The following is a 13,982-nucleotide window of genomic DNA, read 5'->3' as shown; positions in this document are numbered from 1 at the left end:
GGTGGAGATGCTGGGTAGCCTTCTATATACCGAACACCTCCAGCAAGTCGTGACGCGAGCCCTCTAAATCATTCACCGTAGGACCTGACTCCAGTCCACCGCGCAAGCCGACGTCTGCTAGGGGACGCACCTGAGTTCGGGACTCTGCCGGACCCTACCCGGAAGCGAAAGCTAGTAGCAACGTCCACCGTGAGCTTGCCCAATACGACGACTCAAATCATTCTGCAGAAGCCCCGGGTGCCAGCAGCCTTCGACGCTTCGCCTGGCGCCGACCCCGAAGAATGGCTGGAACAGATCGACCGTGTGGCTGGCTTTAACTGGAACGATGCCATTAAATTTATGTACAGTCGGGGACAAAAGTCTCCGGACCACGTGTTCCTCAAACGAAGCTTATAGCTACACTATCAGACAGCGGCTGGAGACAGCGCATGTGGAGATGAAAGAACAAAAATTAAACTTTTACCTCCACAAATGTGGTCTGCAGCCGCCGACTAATAGCAGAGCTATCGGCTTCGTTAGAGGAACACATGGTCCGGAGACTTTTGTCCCTGACTGTACGTCTTATTCGCCCTGAAGGGACCACCAGGAGTGTGGTTTGAGAATGAGGAAGGCAGCCTTGCTAAAAGGCTGCCTCGCAGCCTCTGCAGCCTCCAGCCATGACTTACGCCGCAGCTGTGCGCCGTCCTGCACCTCGACGACGAGACCCAAGCCCTTATCACCCTCAGCCAGCTGCCTTGGACGGCCGCCCTCTCGCCCCAACCCGCCCGTCCTACGAGCGTCGTACACAGCCGAGGAAATGCTACGAGTGGAGAACTCCCGACCAGCGCCGCCCATTATGCTTCCACTGTGGCGAAGCCGGTCACATTCTCCGGTACTGCCCATACAGGAGAATGGGCATCCGAGGGTTTTCTTACGACGTCCCACGACCCCGACCCGGCCAGCGACCAGCCGAAATCCAGGCGTTTTCGCGTCGGGAAGAATACTCATCGCCAAGCCGTCTTTCACGGTCCCCATCGCCATCGTCACCGCTCTGTCTATCTCCTAGCCGAGGCTACGCAGTGCGTGGACGCTCCCCCAGCCCCGGAAGGTTAAATTGAATAAAGCTGCCTTTGGAGGTGAGGTTGCTTCTGAGCAAAAGAACAAAGTTCCTCCACCGACGAAAAGGCAAGACCATGCCTCAACTACGACGACAACACCGACGACGCGGCCAGACTTGAAGCTTTTACCATCGCCCAGAGAAGTAACGTCGGAGTACACCCAACGCAGCCTCACTACTCGACGAAGCCGAGATCGTACAACAAAGACAACGTGTAATATGAAAACGCGAACAATTGACCTTGAAGTTAGGGTCGACGGTCACGCAGTTGCTGCCTTGGTCGACACGGGAGCTGACTACTCCGTCATGAGTGGGCCATTCGCTGCCCGACTCAGGAAAGTGACAACATGGGATGGCCCGCTGATCCGAACCGCAGGGGGTAGCCTTATTACGCCGTCAGGACGCTGCAACGAGCGAGTTACAGAAAATGGGCGAACCTGTGCTACAAGCTTCCTGGTCCTAAAGAAATGCTACTCCGTCATGAGTGGGCCATTCGCTGCCCGACTCAGGAAAGTGACAACATGGGATGGCCCGCTGATCCGAACCGCAGGGGGTAGCCTTATTACGCCGTCAGGACGCTGCAACGAGCGAGTTACAGAAAATGGGCGAACCTGTGCTACAAGCTTCCTGGTCCTAAAGAAATGCTCGCGAGACGTCATTTTGGGAATGGACTTCCTGAATGAACATCGGGCGATCATTTACCTTCGATCCAAGTCGATCAAGCTTTGCACGCACAAAGCCATATCTGCAGCGACGACAGCGACTCATCACGTTGACTAAAAATTCCTCCCTGTCCTTGGAAGCCTACTCCCAATCAGACAATATGGTCCTTACATTCAAACACAAAACCGATTACTACAAGGAACAGCACCGGCCTTACCCGGCCCCTTGTAAGGGACTGGATCGCGCTGACGAGCGCCTCTTCATCAAAATTCTTACACTGTACTGCGCCCGGCAGTACTTTAAGATTTCAATACATCCTTTGATGACACGTGCCAGTTCTGTGGGGAGGTGGCTGACACCTTCCACATTGTTTCGGCGTGTCAACCAAACCCTTCTATCCCCCCCCCCCCAGCCCCAACCCCACCAGAGAGAACTGGGAGGCGGTCCTGTTCAGCTGTAAAGACCTAAAGACGCAAAAGGCCTTGGTTCACCAGACGCGGGCGGCGCTGCTTGCCATTGGGGCCCCGGAATAGGGGCTCCACCTAGCATTGTTAGGGGAAAGGGCCAATAGCGCCTACCCCATGCGAGCAGGCAGGAAGTCAGTGAAGAACAACATTTATTGCCGATAGGAAACGGGTTTATAGAGAGACAGGAGGGTGACGTAATAGGTCACGATGCTAGGCTGCTATCAGCGTGACGTCGGAGTGACTCAGGTCTGCTACATCTTTCTTTTCCTAAACAATTTGTTTAACGTCTCTCTGGCAGTGGGTAGCGACAGGGCTGGAGACGCTGTCGTGTGCTTCTCCGTAGCTCTGGTGCATCGTGTGCGACGTCTGGGTCGTTAGACGCTGGAGGATTGTCTGGACGAGGAGTTACGTCGCGTATGTGCTCCCGCGCCCTCCTGATCTCCCGGCCGTCTTCCGTTTTCAGGATCGCGGAACGCGGTGTCTCCGCTGGCCTCAGGAAGACAGCAGGTGCCCAGGTCCGTTGAAGCTTGCCGTACGTTGTTACCTGCTGTCCCTGCGACAGGGGCCGCAGGTGTCTGGAGCCACGGTTGTAGTAGGTTCTCGGGCGCTGGCGAATTTCCTGGAGTCTGTTGTGCACGGTTCTGCTGGGCACCGTCTCTGGAACCAAGTGTTCTGCCTTTACCGGTAGCAGAGTTCTCGTCTGCCTTCCCATAAGCCTTTGCACAGGAGACTTCAACAGAGGATCTCTGGAGCAGAGGCGATTCCGAACGGCATGCGAAGAAACCGGTAGCGGCCGTACGGCGTGCTCATGGTGCAGAGTTTTGAACTTGCCTCGTCCAATTTAATCTTCCAAAATCCTGATGCGGCATCTAAAGTAGAGAACACAGCACCGGAAAGCCGCGGAACTACGTCCTCTATTGTTGGCATAGGATATTTTTCTCGCAAAAGCGACTTGTTTAGGTCTGTTTAATCGAGGCAAATGCGTACTTTGTCCTTTTTCAATACTGTGATCATGGGACTAAACCAGTCAGTAGGCTCGGTTAACTTTGTTATGACGCCTTGCTCTTCCATGCGCAGGAGGTCCGCCTTCACCTTATCTTGAAGGGCCACCGGAACTCTTCTAGCTGGCACGAAGACATCCGCGGCACCAGGCTTCAGCTTCATGTTGTACTCGAAATCTTTTAGCTGCCCGAGCCCTTTGAAGACTTCTGCAAAAGGCTGCGCTGGCGGGTAGAGTTGGTCATGTTGAATGCTCTGCAAGCGGCTGATAAACCCAAACGTTGGGCTGCTGTACCACTCAGTGTTACCGGCACGTCCTGCTCCACAATGAAAAATGCTTCTTCGTGAGATTGCTCGTTTGCAGAAACCAACAGCCGTACTTTCCCACGGGAAGCAGTTTTGTGCCCAAAAAAATGCCGTGTGACAGTCAGGTCTGTTCTGGCTTATCTGGCAGTTTTCTAATGTCCTTTCTTGAAATAACACAGCAGTTTGCCCCCGTGTCTAATTTCCACTTCATTGGTGTGCCTTCAATGTCCACAATCGTCCTCCAGTTGTTTGCCGTCAGTGTGTGCACTGTCAAGGTTTCCAAGAAGTAATCCTCGTCTTCTTCAACCTGCAGCTCCCGCAAATCATTTCTTCGCTGAATCGCACCTCGTGAATGCGACAACGACTTGCATACTTGTGCGAAGTGGTTCCGCCTGCCGCATTTCTTTCAAGTTTTACCGTTCGCGGGGCATATTCCGCTGCGGTGCGTCTGATAACCACATTTATTGCAGACGTCGTTTTTAGCCGCTACTGCATGAACTCTCGTTTCATGGGTGGTTCTTGCCGCTTCGCTTATCTCGCGGAACTGTTCTTTCCCTTGTTCTAGGGCGCGGCAGATTTCGACAGTCTTCTGATAGGACGGGTTCTCAGCGATCAACCTTTGCTGCAAGTTTCTGTCGCGAATGCCCAAAATAATGCGGCTGCGCAGCATACGGTCTTCTAGCTCTCCATATACGCAGTTTTTTGCCAGTATTCGTAGTTCTTTCAGCCATTCACTGAAGCTTTCACCTTCCTTCTGGTTTCTTGAGGCGAATCGGAATTCGTGAAATGTTAGGCTGGTTTCGGTCTTATAGAAATCTTCAAACTTGTTTAGCAGGACTACGACGTAATTTTTGTCTTCTCCTTCTTCAAACTTGAACGTGCTGTACGCCTTTCTAGCTTCGTCACCAACCGTCAGTAGCAGTGTGGCTGCCTGCACCTCTTTCCTCTGCTTGTTCAGCTGGGTAGCGGTAGAAAACAACGTGAACTCACTCTTCCACGTTTTCCATCCTAGCCATGCGTTGCCTGATGTGTCCAACGGCTTCGGTGGCGGAAGAAGGGACGCTGGCGTCGACATGCCGACTAGGGACCGCTGCCACCAAGTGAGCACGCCGGCAGTCAGTGAAGAACAACGTTTATTGCCGATAGGAAACGGGTTTATATAGAGACAGGAGGGTGACGTAATAGGTCACGATGCTAGGCTCTATCAGCGTGACGTCAGAGTGACTCAGCTCTGCTACACCCCAATCACCTCTCTGTAAAAATTTCAATCAATCAATCAAATCTTTATTTAAGTTTGTACACGCAAACTGGGGATGGTGAGAAAAAAGCAGTGAATGATACACGATAGCACGATATATGTTTTTCACCACCACCACCACCTCGACGAAGCATTGAGCGTGCCGCCCCGATCAAGTGTCGTCGCGTGCATAGGTATTGGAGACATCGAAACTGCCGCAGGCGTCGTCGAGGGAACACCCAGTTACTACTTGATCGAGGACTGGGCGTCGCAAGGGGAGTCGCCCAAATCCGAAACGGCCAAGCCCAGGTACTGCTAACCAAATTCACAGAGGAATACCGTCATATAAGAAAGGTACGACGATTGCTTTTCTCGACGAGCTGGCAGACATCAGAGACATATTTGCCCTACCCGACTAACCCGTCGAACCATCTGACCAAGGCCATCAACCCACGTTTGATATCAACCCAGAATTAGCCCAGAGTAGAGAAGACCAAATACGCAGTCTTCTTCAAAAGTACAGCTACGGCTTCTCTTCAGCATCGAATATGCAATGTACCGGGCTTGCCAAGCACCGCATTGTCACATACGAACACGCCCGAGCCCTGCGACAGAGCCCCTACCGCGTATCGCTGCTAAAACGCCAAGCTATCCCCAAGCAAATTGAGGAAATGCTTCGTGACGACGTCATCCAGCCATCGAGGAGCCCTTGGGCAGCTCCAGTGGTCCTAGTGAAAACGAAAGACGGCACCCTCCGCTTTTGCGTCGATTACCACCGCCTGAACAGCGTTACGAAGATGAATGTGTACCCCCTCCCCCGCATTGACGACGCATAAGATCGCTTATGCAACGCTAAGTACTTCTCATCGATGAATCTGAAGAGCGGCTACTGGCAAATGAAAGTCGACGAAATAGAATCCGAGAAGACTGCGTTCATCACACCAGACGGACTCTTCGGGTTCAAGGTGATGTCATTCGGCCTCTGCTCTGCCCCTGCGACGTTCCAGCGAGTAATGGATACGGCTCTCAAATCAAATCAAATCAAATTTATTCAAACATCCTGAGATGCTTAGGGGCACGGACAAAAAGCCAAAGGTGGCTTGACGAGGTCCGTGCCCCTTACAAGGCATACAGTGGAATACGCAGAATGATTAAAATACAGGCAGTGAATTTGCAGAAAACGCAGAAAACGCAGCTGCCCACTAGGCAGAAACGAAAGGCAAACAAAACTTTAGGTGTCCGGATCACGGAAAAAAAAAATGTAGTGCACAAAGCTGGCTAAGCATAAAAAATGCACGGCACGAAAGTGAAGGGAAGAACTCGCAGGCTTGAAGCGGCAAATTTGTCTAGTCTACTTACACGACGTTGTTGTCTTCTCCTCAAGCTTTGAAGACCATCTCAGTAGGCTTCGGACAGTGCTGGAAACAATCAAGTCTTCAGGACTAACACTCAAACCAGAGAAGTGCTACTTCGCCTACGAGGAGCTGCTGCTCCTTGGTCACGTCGTAAGGAAGGAAGGAGTTCGCCCAGACCCTCAGATGACGGCAGCGATCGCAGAGTTTCCGCAACCTAATGACAAGAAAGCTATACGCAGATTCCTTGGATTGTGCGCTTATTACCGGCGATTCGTCAAGAACGTTTCGAGCATCGCTAAACCTTTGAGCAAATTTACCAAGGCTGACGTGCCTTTTAAATTTCAAAACGCCGCAAGTAGAAGTTTTCAAAGAAATGAAGCGCCGCTTATAGACAGACTCCTTCTGTGCTCGGGCACTTTGATGAAGCTGCCAAAACCGAAATTCATACCGATGCAAGCAGTGTGGGCTTAGGAGCGGCGCTCGTTCAGAAAAAGGGTGGAGAAGAAAAAGTTATCGCGTACACTAGCCGTTCGCTGTCGAAAGCCGAAGCCAACTATTCGACGACAGAGAAAGAATGTCTCGCGGCTATTTGGACCACGTCGAAATTTCGCCCCTACCTATACGGACGACCATTCAAGGATGTAAGCGATCGCCATTCTCTGTGCTGCCTAGCCAATTTGAAAGATCCATCCGGCCGTCTTGGTCGTTAGAGCCTGCGTCTTCAAGAATTCGACATAACTGTAGTCTAGAAATCTGGCCGGAAGCGTTCCGACGCAGACTGCTTGTCGCGAGCCCCAGTCGATGCAGTAGCCGAAGAGGAAGACGACGACGCTTTCTTAGGACCGGTAACCCTGGCCAATCCCTCGCCGTGGGTATGTGCCATTCAGCCCGAGAACATCATCATCATCATCATCGGTAAGCGCCAGCTGTTTCGCGCAGCAGCAGCGCTCGGAACCTGAGTTGCAAAGCCTGGTTGATTATCTGAAAGGCAAGACCGAATCGCCTCCCCGAGGGTTCAAGCGCCAACTGTCGTCCTTCGTCTTTCACAATAATGTCCTCCTGAAGAAGAACTTTGCGCCCAACAGGACTGTGCATCTTCTAGTCTTGCCCTAAAATTTCAGGCAAGAAATTATGCAGGCATGCCATGATGAGCCAACCGCAGGGCATCTCTGGATTGCTCACACGTTGCACTGCATCCAGGAGAAGTACTATTGGCCACGGCTAGCTTCCGACGTTTCCCAATACGTGAAAACATGCCGTGAGTGTCAGCGACGCAAAACGCCTCCGACTAGAACAGCCGGACTGCTGAAACCCATACCGCCTGCAACTAAGCCCTCTCAGAAAATAGGGATGGACCTCCTCGGCCCCTTTCCGACTTCATCATCAGGTAACAAGTAGATCATCTTGGCCACCGACTACATGACCCGCTACGCCGAAGCAAAAGCGTTGCCTAATGGTACTGGAACAGAAGTCGCAAATTTTTAAGCATGAAATGCTTTTAGCCCCCGTTGTCGGCAGTGTGGTGACGTCACGCCGAGACCTAGAGCCATCATCCGGGCACTGAAATCCACTCATCCGGGCACTGAAATCCACTCATCCGGGCACTGAATTCCCGTCATCCGGGCACTGAAATCCACTCATCCGGGCACTGAAATCCACTCATCCGGGCACTGAAATCCACTCATCCGGGCACTGAATTCCAGTCATCCGGGCTCTGAAACGAGAACATCCGGGCACCGTACGAGACTTAACGAGATTTAACGAGACTCTCTAAGCCCTCCTACGCGACCGGCATGCAAGCACCGGTTGGTCTCCAAACGAGACAAAAAATAACTGCTGCCAGTGCCTTCTCAATGTTTATCAAGATATCAGTGGAGCTGTGGGTTTGATAATGCACGGAATTATAATTTCCGATTTCTAATAAGGCGTGCAAAAAGCACATAAATGCCACGTTACACTTCGTTGTCATACGTGATCCGGGGGAGAAGCGCTGCGTTCAAAGGGCAAGGCATCGCGCCGAACGGGTGGTGGCGTTCCTCCCTTCCTTTACGGTGCGGTTCGGGTGTCCACCGAGATGGCAGAGAATTACTGCGCCATTTCCTTTCCTCAAAAAACCTTGCGTTCAAATGGCAAGGCATCGCGCTGAACGGGTGGTGGCGTTCCTCCCTTCCTTTACGGTGCGGTTCGGGTGTCCACCGAGATGGCAGAGAATTACTGCGCCATTTCCTTTCCTCAAAAAACCTTGCGTTCGAATGGCAAGGCATCGCGCTGAACGGGTGGTGGCGTTCCTCCCTTCCTGTACGGTGCGGTTCGGGTATCCACCGAGATGACATTAGGCCCGTAAATATTTCATGCTTACTCTACTCTCGTTTACGGGAGAGGCAGAGATTTTTTTTGTTGAACAAATTCTCCTGCGACACGGCTCCCCCGAAGTGCTCACCACAGACAGAGGAACGACGTCTACACCGGAGCTGACGCAAGCCATTTTAAACTACAGCCAGACAAGCCATCGGAGGACAACTGCCTATCATCCACAAACCAACGGACTCACAGAGCGTCTGAACAAGACCATCGCAGACATGCTCTCCATGTACATCGACGCAGAACACAAGACGCCGGACTCCATTCTACCCTACGTGACCTTCGCTTATAATGCTGCCGTCCAGGAGACAACCAGGTTTACACCATTCCAGCTGGTACACGGCAAGAAGCCCACGACAACACTCGACGCAATGCTCCCGCACGTTTTCGACGAAGACAACCTCGATGTCGCCGCCTACCTTCATCACGCCGAGGAAGCCCGAAGGCTTGCGCGGCTTCGCATTCAACACCAGCAGCACACCGACGCCCGACGCTACAATCTGCGCCGACGAGACACGCATTACAAGCCAGGTGATCGTGTTTGGATATGGACACCAATTCGCCGCTGTGGATTGAGTGAAAAGTTGCTGCGACGCTACTTTGGCCCGTACAGGGTTCTCCGCCGCATCGGTGACCTAGACTATGAAGTCATCCCCGACGGCACGACAGCATCTCAGCGACGACGCATACGCCTGGAAGTCGTACATGTAGTACGCCATAAGCCCCATTATGAACGCTAAAAGGACTCGTAGATTGCATTCTACGTGTTTATTTTCATTGTTAAAGCATCGAGGTGATGCTGCTTTGGGGGGGGGGGGGCGGGGGGGTAATGCCACGTATCACTGTAGTGTCCGTTCGTTCGCGCTCAAAGCAGTAGGAAAGGAGTGTATTTATTTTTTTCATGCCGCGAGAAGCGACCTGACTAATGTCGATTGATCACAGCCATGTAGAGCTGCATCTACGCGTTTCCAGATTACTGTAGATCATCTTGACCTGTTATCTCGAAGTTTCCTTGACGGCTTTAAATTGAGCGATGCCGCGAGTGGCTGGCATTCGTAGTTCGAGGACTGACCAGCACGTTGTTTGCTAACGCCGCCGCCGAGTGATTCAGTGCTTTTGCGGGCGCAAGTCAGCCCAAATAAAGAGCTTCGTTTGCAAGCCTTGTTGCTGTATTACTGACCGCTGGACTACTGTCACTACAACGTGACAATATAAAATAAAAAATGCAAAAAATTGCCTAAAGCGAGATGTTCTCACTTTACTTATTATATATATTGTCCACGGTAAAAAGTTGAATTTACGGCAAGAGCCGCAAAAAGAAATGAAATCTGCAATAATGGAACTCGGCTGTGTGCAGCTATAATGTATCTGATGAAGTAAAAGGTGAAAAGCCGGTAGACTATCTACAAAACCCTCCAGCTTCAGCAGTGTCGGAGACCACGTCGCATGAATACTCGGTCTCCCTGAAGGTCGAGTCAGTCGAGAATTTATCCTATACGAAGTGGACTTACCCCGGCGCCGGCATGACCGCCGCACGTGGTTTCTATGTTCCAGCGCGGTATTGAGAAACGAAGCTGTCATGTTCCGTCGCCCATATACAAACACCTTTCCGTTGCCCCGAAGCCGACTTGCCAGTCACCCCCCCCCCCCTTTCCTGCCTGGTACAAAAATATGCGAGAACCTCTCCACCGTCTACCCCTCACACAACGAGAGCCTGGGGGCAGCACTGGTGTCACCCAACTGCGCGCACTTTTCGCGTGCGTTTTCAGACAACCTTAGAGCGTGTGGGGTAGTGGTCTCGGCAACTTGTGCAAAGTTACGCTCGACAGCGAAAGGAAATATTGCACCTAAAGTGCACTAAACCAAGAGAGAGGCTAACAAATAAAACAAAATATGTTTACCGGCCACTGCGGCAGTCCGACGACCAGAGGTTCATGAAGATGTCCCGCAGGCTGGTGCGCGCTGCCTCGTTGAACTAACGTTGAATCGCGGCTGGGCGATTGGTGTTGGCCCGTGAGTTGAGCCGGCGCGCTTGCTCATGTCTTGCTCCCTGGACTGCTGTACTTCGGGCCAAGGCAGGCGCGCACATACACAAAATATCGGCTGTGCAGTCTCCTTCTCAAACGGGGCGCGCGTCTTCATTGGTCAAAAGCCGGCAGTGGTTTCGAGGAGCATCGAGAAATTTCTGTGGTGGCGCCGGTGCCGCCGTGCGAATGAATAGGAGGAGGACATGTCTTAGTACACGCAAGGCTACGCCGCCGGTTTTGAGACCAAGCACTTGCGACATTCTAGAACAATCGACGGCAATCCCCCCGCACGCCAGCGAGCGGTGGTGGAGGGGGCAGCCACGCACACCAGGCTAGTTGCTTACCCGAGTTTACTTCTCCCCCGTTTTACGACCCACGCTAACGAGATGCGCCCGCACAGAGCTGTTTTCGTTTCTTTGTTTCAAAAATGCACCGCATTTTGTGAGACTGCCCCTCCATTTAAGAATATTGCTCATCAATATTCACAAATCACAAAATTCGAGCGTACAAGCATGCGCTCACAAACTCAATGTTCTTTGCCAATTTATTTATTTATTTATTTATTAGTACCTCAAAGGCCCACTAGGGGCATTACATGAGGGGTGGGCATACATATCATTGAAAAAAATCACTGATGAATGATTTGAAGTATTCCGGGCCAGGATGGATGAAAGCTCCAGCGGGGAGGTCGTTCCAATCGCTTGCAGTCTGCGCGAAGAATGATTTTAGGTGCGCAGAAGTAGATGCTCGAGGTGTATGAACAGCTTTCAGATTACTGATGCGAATTGAAAAGCGGTATGCAGGGTGATAACGGATTGGCTGAAATGCGAATGATAAAACCTGTGGAAAAGGCAGAGTCTTGCTATTTTCTGACGGGATTCAAGGCTGGGGAGGTTAGCTTTTGTTTTCAATGCTGTTACGCTCGTATGATATGAGTAATCAGAATATACGAATCTTATCGCACGGCTCTGGACGTACTCAAAAGTTTTGGCTAGGTTAATTTGTTGGGGGTCCCAGATTGAGCATGAATATTCAAGTTTAGGACAGACAAGAGTTAAATAGGTGGACAGTTTTACGGAAGCAGGTGTCAAACGCAAGTTACGCTTTAGATAACCAAGAACACGGTTAGCTTCGTTGGTGTAAGGAGCCAGCGCCACACTGCGGTTACAAAAGACGCACGGGAGGCGGACGAAGAAGAAAAGGAAAGGAATACTTGGCAGAGAGAACGTGCGGAGGAGAAGTGGAAGACGGCGGTCGGCGACGGAGGTGGACCTGTTCTGCTGGCGCTCCGAGTTACCAGGCTTGGGCCTCAGCTGTAGACGTCCGGGTGACCAGACCCGGACAGCCGTCGTCGGGAGCCTCGGCCGTCACATCCAGGCGCCTCTCTTCCCGCCCAGCCGACAGCTTCTCGACACGGGCCGCCTCTAACATCTCCATGGCGCACCCGGGCTACCTGACCTGGGGGCCGTGCCCGGAGCACACAGGCGCTATTTTCTTCGGCAGCGTCGAGGCCGCCGTGGAGAACGCCGCCAACCGGGTGTCAACGAAGGGAACCCGACACACGTGCCTAAAGTCTGCCCCGACGCCCAGCCACGCCTCCTCGCTCGACGCACCAGGCTCATCACTGGGACACAAAGAAACTTAAGTGTGACTTTCCTTTTTGACGGTCTTCTCGCGAGTGTTTTGTTTTCCTTTCCTTTTTCCTCTTTGTTCTCTCTCTTGGCTGTGTTTTTTCCCCGTTTCATTTCAATACTTCAATTAGATTTTCCTTTCCTGCAAATCCCGCCTGGTTTATTTCTTTCCTATGACTCAAGAATGTTAATGCGTAAATTGGCCTGCAGTCTTCACCTCCTCACAGCTGGTTATGTTCATTATGTGGGTGGGCCAAGAGAAATCCTGTGTTAGGCTAATGCCTAAATATTTATATGAATATGCGTGTGATGTCATGGAACCGCGAAGGGTGTAATTGGGAGTAGGATACGATTGACGACGATGAAATGATACTAGCGTTGTTTTATTAACGTTTAAAGACATTAACCAGTTTGCGAACCACTCTTCCACAAGTTTTATGTCGCACTGCAGATGGTAGGTGTCTCTGTTACAAGTAATGCCCGGTAGATGACGCAGTCGTCGGCGCCTCTACAGCCACTCTCCCTACAGCCACTCTCTCGGCCTCGGGCCTCTACAGCCACTCCAGCCAGCTTAGTTACCGTGAGCAGACGGTTGGCGGCGGGCAGCGTCGATACTGTAACCATCAGGCTCCCATCCTTGTGAATGCGATGGCTGAGAACTTTTTCTTGACACTTCAAACATGGCCATTACGCACTAGGCTGTAGCTTACCACCACGGAGGTGCCTGTGCTACGGTCGGTGAACTGCTACCTTTGCGAGCGCCGAGAATCATTGAGCAATACAATTTTTATGTCGTGATGCTGTGTTTTTTTTTTGGGGGGGGGGAGGGGGGGGGCTACCCCAGCCGTCTCTTCGAGAAGAAATTCATATCATGGATTTCACTATAACATTTCTGCCTGCTATGGAAGAATCAGAAATTCTTTGCGAACTCTTCGAGTTTATACGCTCGCTTAGATTGTGGAAAACCCGCATGATGATGAACACACAGACCCGCCGCATTCAGCAAAGTCACTATTGAAAGAACAGTGCTCTTTCACGCTCGAGGAATATGCTGCGCCAGTTGAACCTCCTCACTAGCTCCGAAATTTTGTTGTGCGGGTGGAGTAAGGGAGTCTTGGTGGCATATGGACATACGCCGAGATTTCCAAATACGACAAGATCAAGCATGGCAAGAAGACGGTCAGAGAGGTTCCAATATTTCAGTCAGCAACGATAAAAAGAAGCCTCATAGATGGCTGACTAACATAAGTTATCTCTAAACAGAGCTTTTCTCTTGTGCCGCCACTACTACGAGTCCAACTCGGGGTACGCATACTCTTTTCGTTGTTCTTTTTCTACTCATCATTGGTTACAGGCGCGAAAAAAGACACATCACGAGGCAGAAATACAGTACCAAGCGCCTTGTGCCATGTGTTTCCTTTTTTAGCACCTCTAACGAAAGATGGACATTTACAAACTTGCCCGCCCAGCAAAGCGTTTTTTTAAGCTCCTTTTACTGCGTTAACACTACAGCCTCCTTTCCGAAAGAAACCGCACTGCTCGCGTGAGCGTGTGTGCGTGTGTTTGTGTGCCCGCGTGTGGGTGCTCGTGTGTGTGCATGCGTATGTGCGTGCGTGCGTGCGTGCGTGCAATCTCCGCCCTTGGTGCACGCACCAGTGGGTGGTGGTGGTGAAAAACTTTAACATTCAAAGAGAGTTTGAGGGTCAAAAAACCGTGCTGCATGGTCGCTATCTTTAGTCCGGGACTCCGCACGACGAGGCCCCGTCTCGCGCCCGCTTTACTAGAGTCCTTTGAGACTGCCGTGTGGAGCAGTTGAGGAAGGCAGTCTCCCATGCCAATC

The sequence above is a fragment of the Amblyomma mixtum genome, chromosome 2 (assembly GCF_055824585.1).
Source record: "Amblyomma mixtum isolate Tamu chromosome 2, ASM5582458v1, whole genome shotgun sequence".
NCBI lineage: Eukaryota > Metazoa > Arthropoda > Arachnida > Ixodida > Ixodidae > Amblyomma > Amblyomma mixtum.
Note: the sequence above shows the minus strand (reverse complement) of the source record.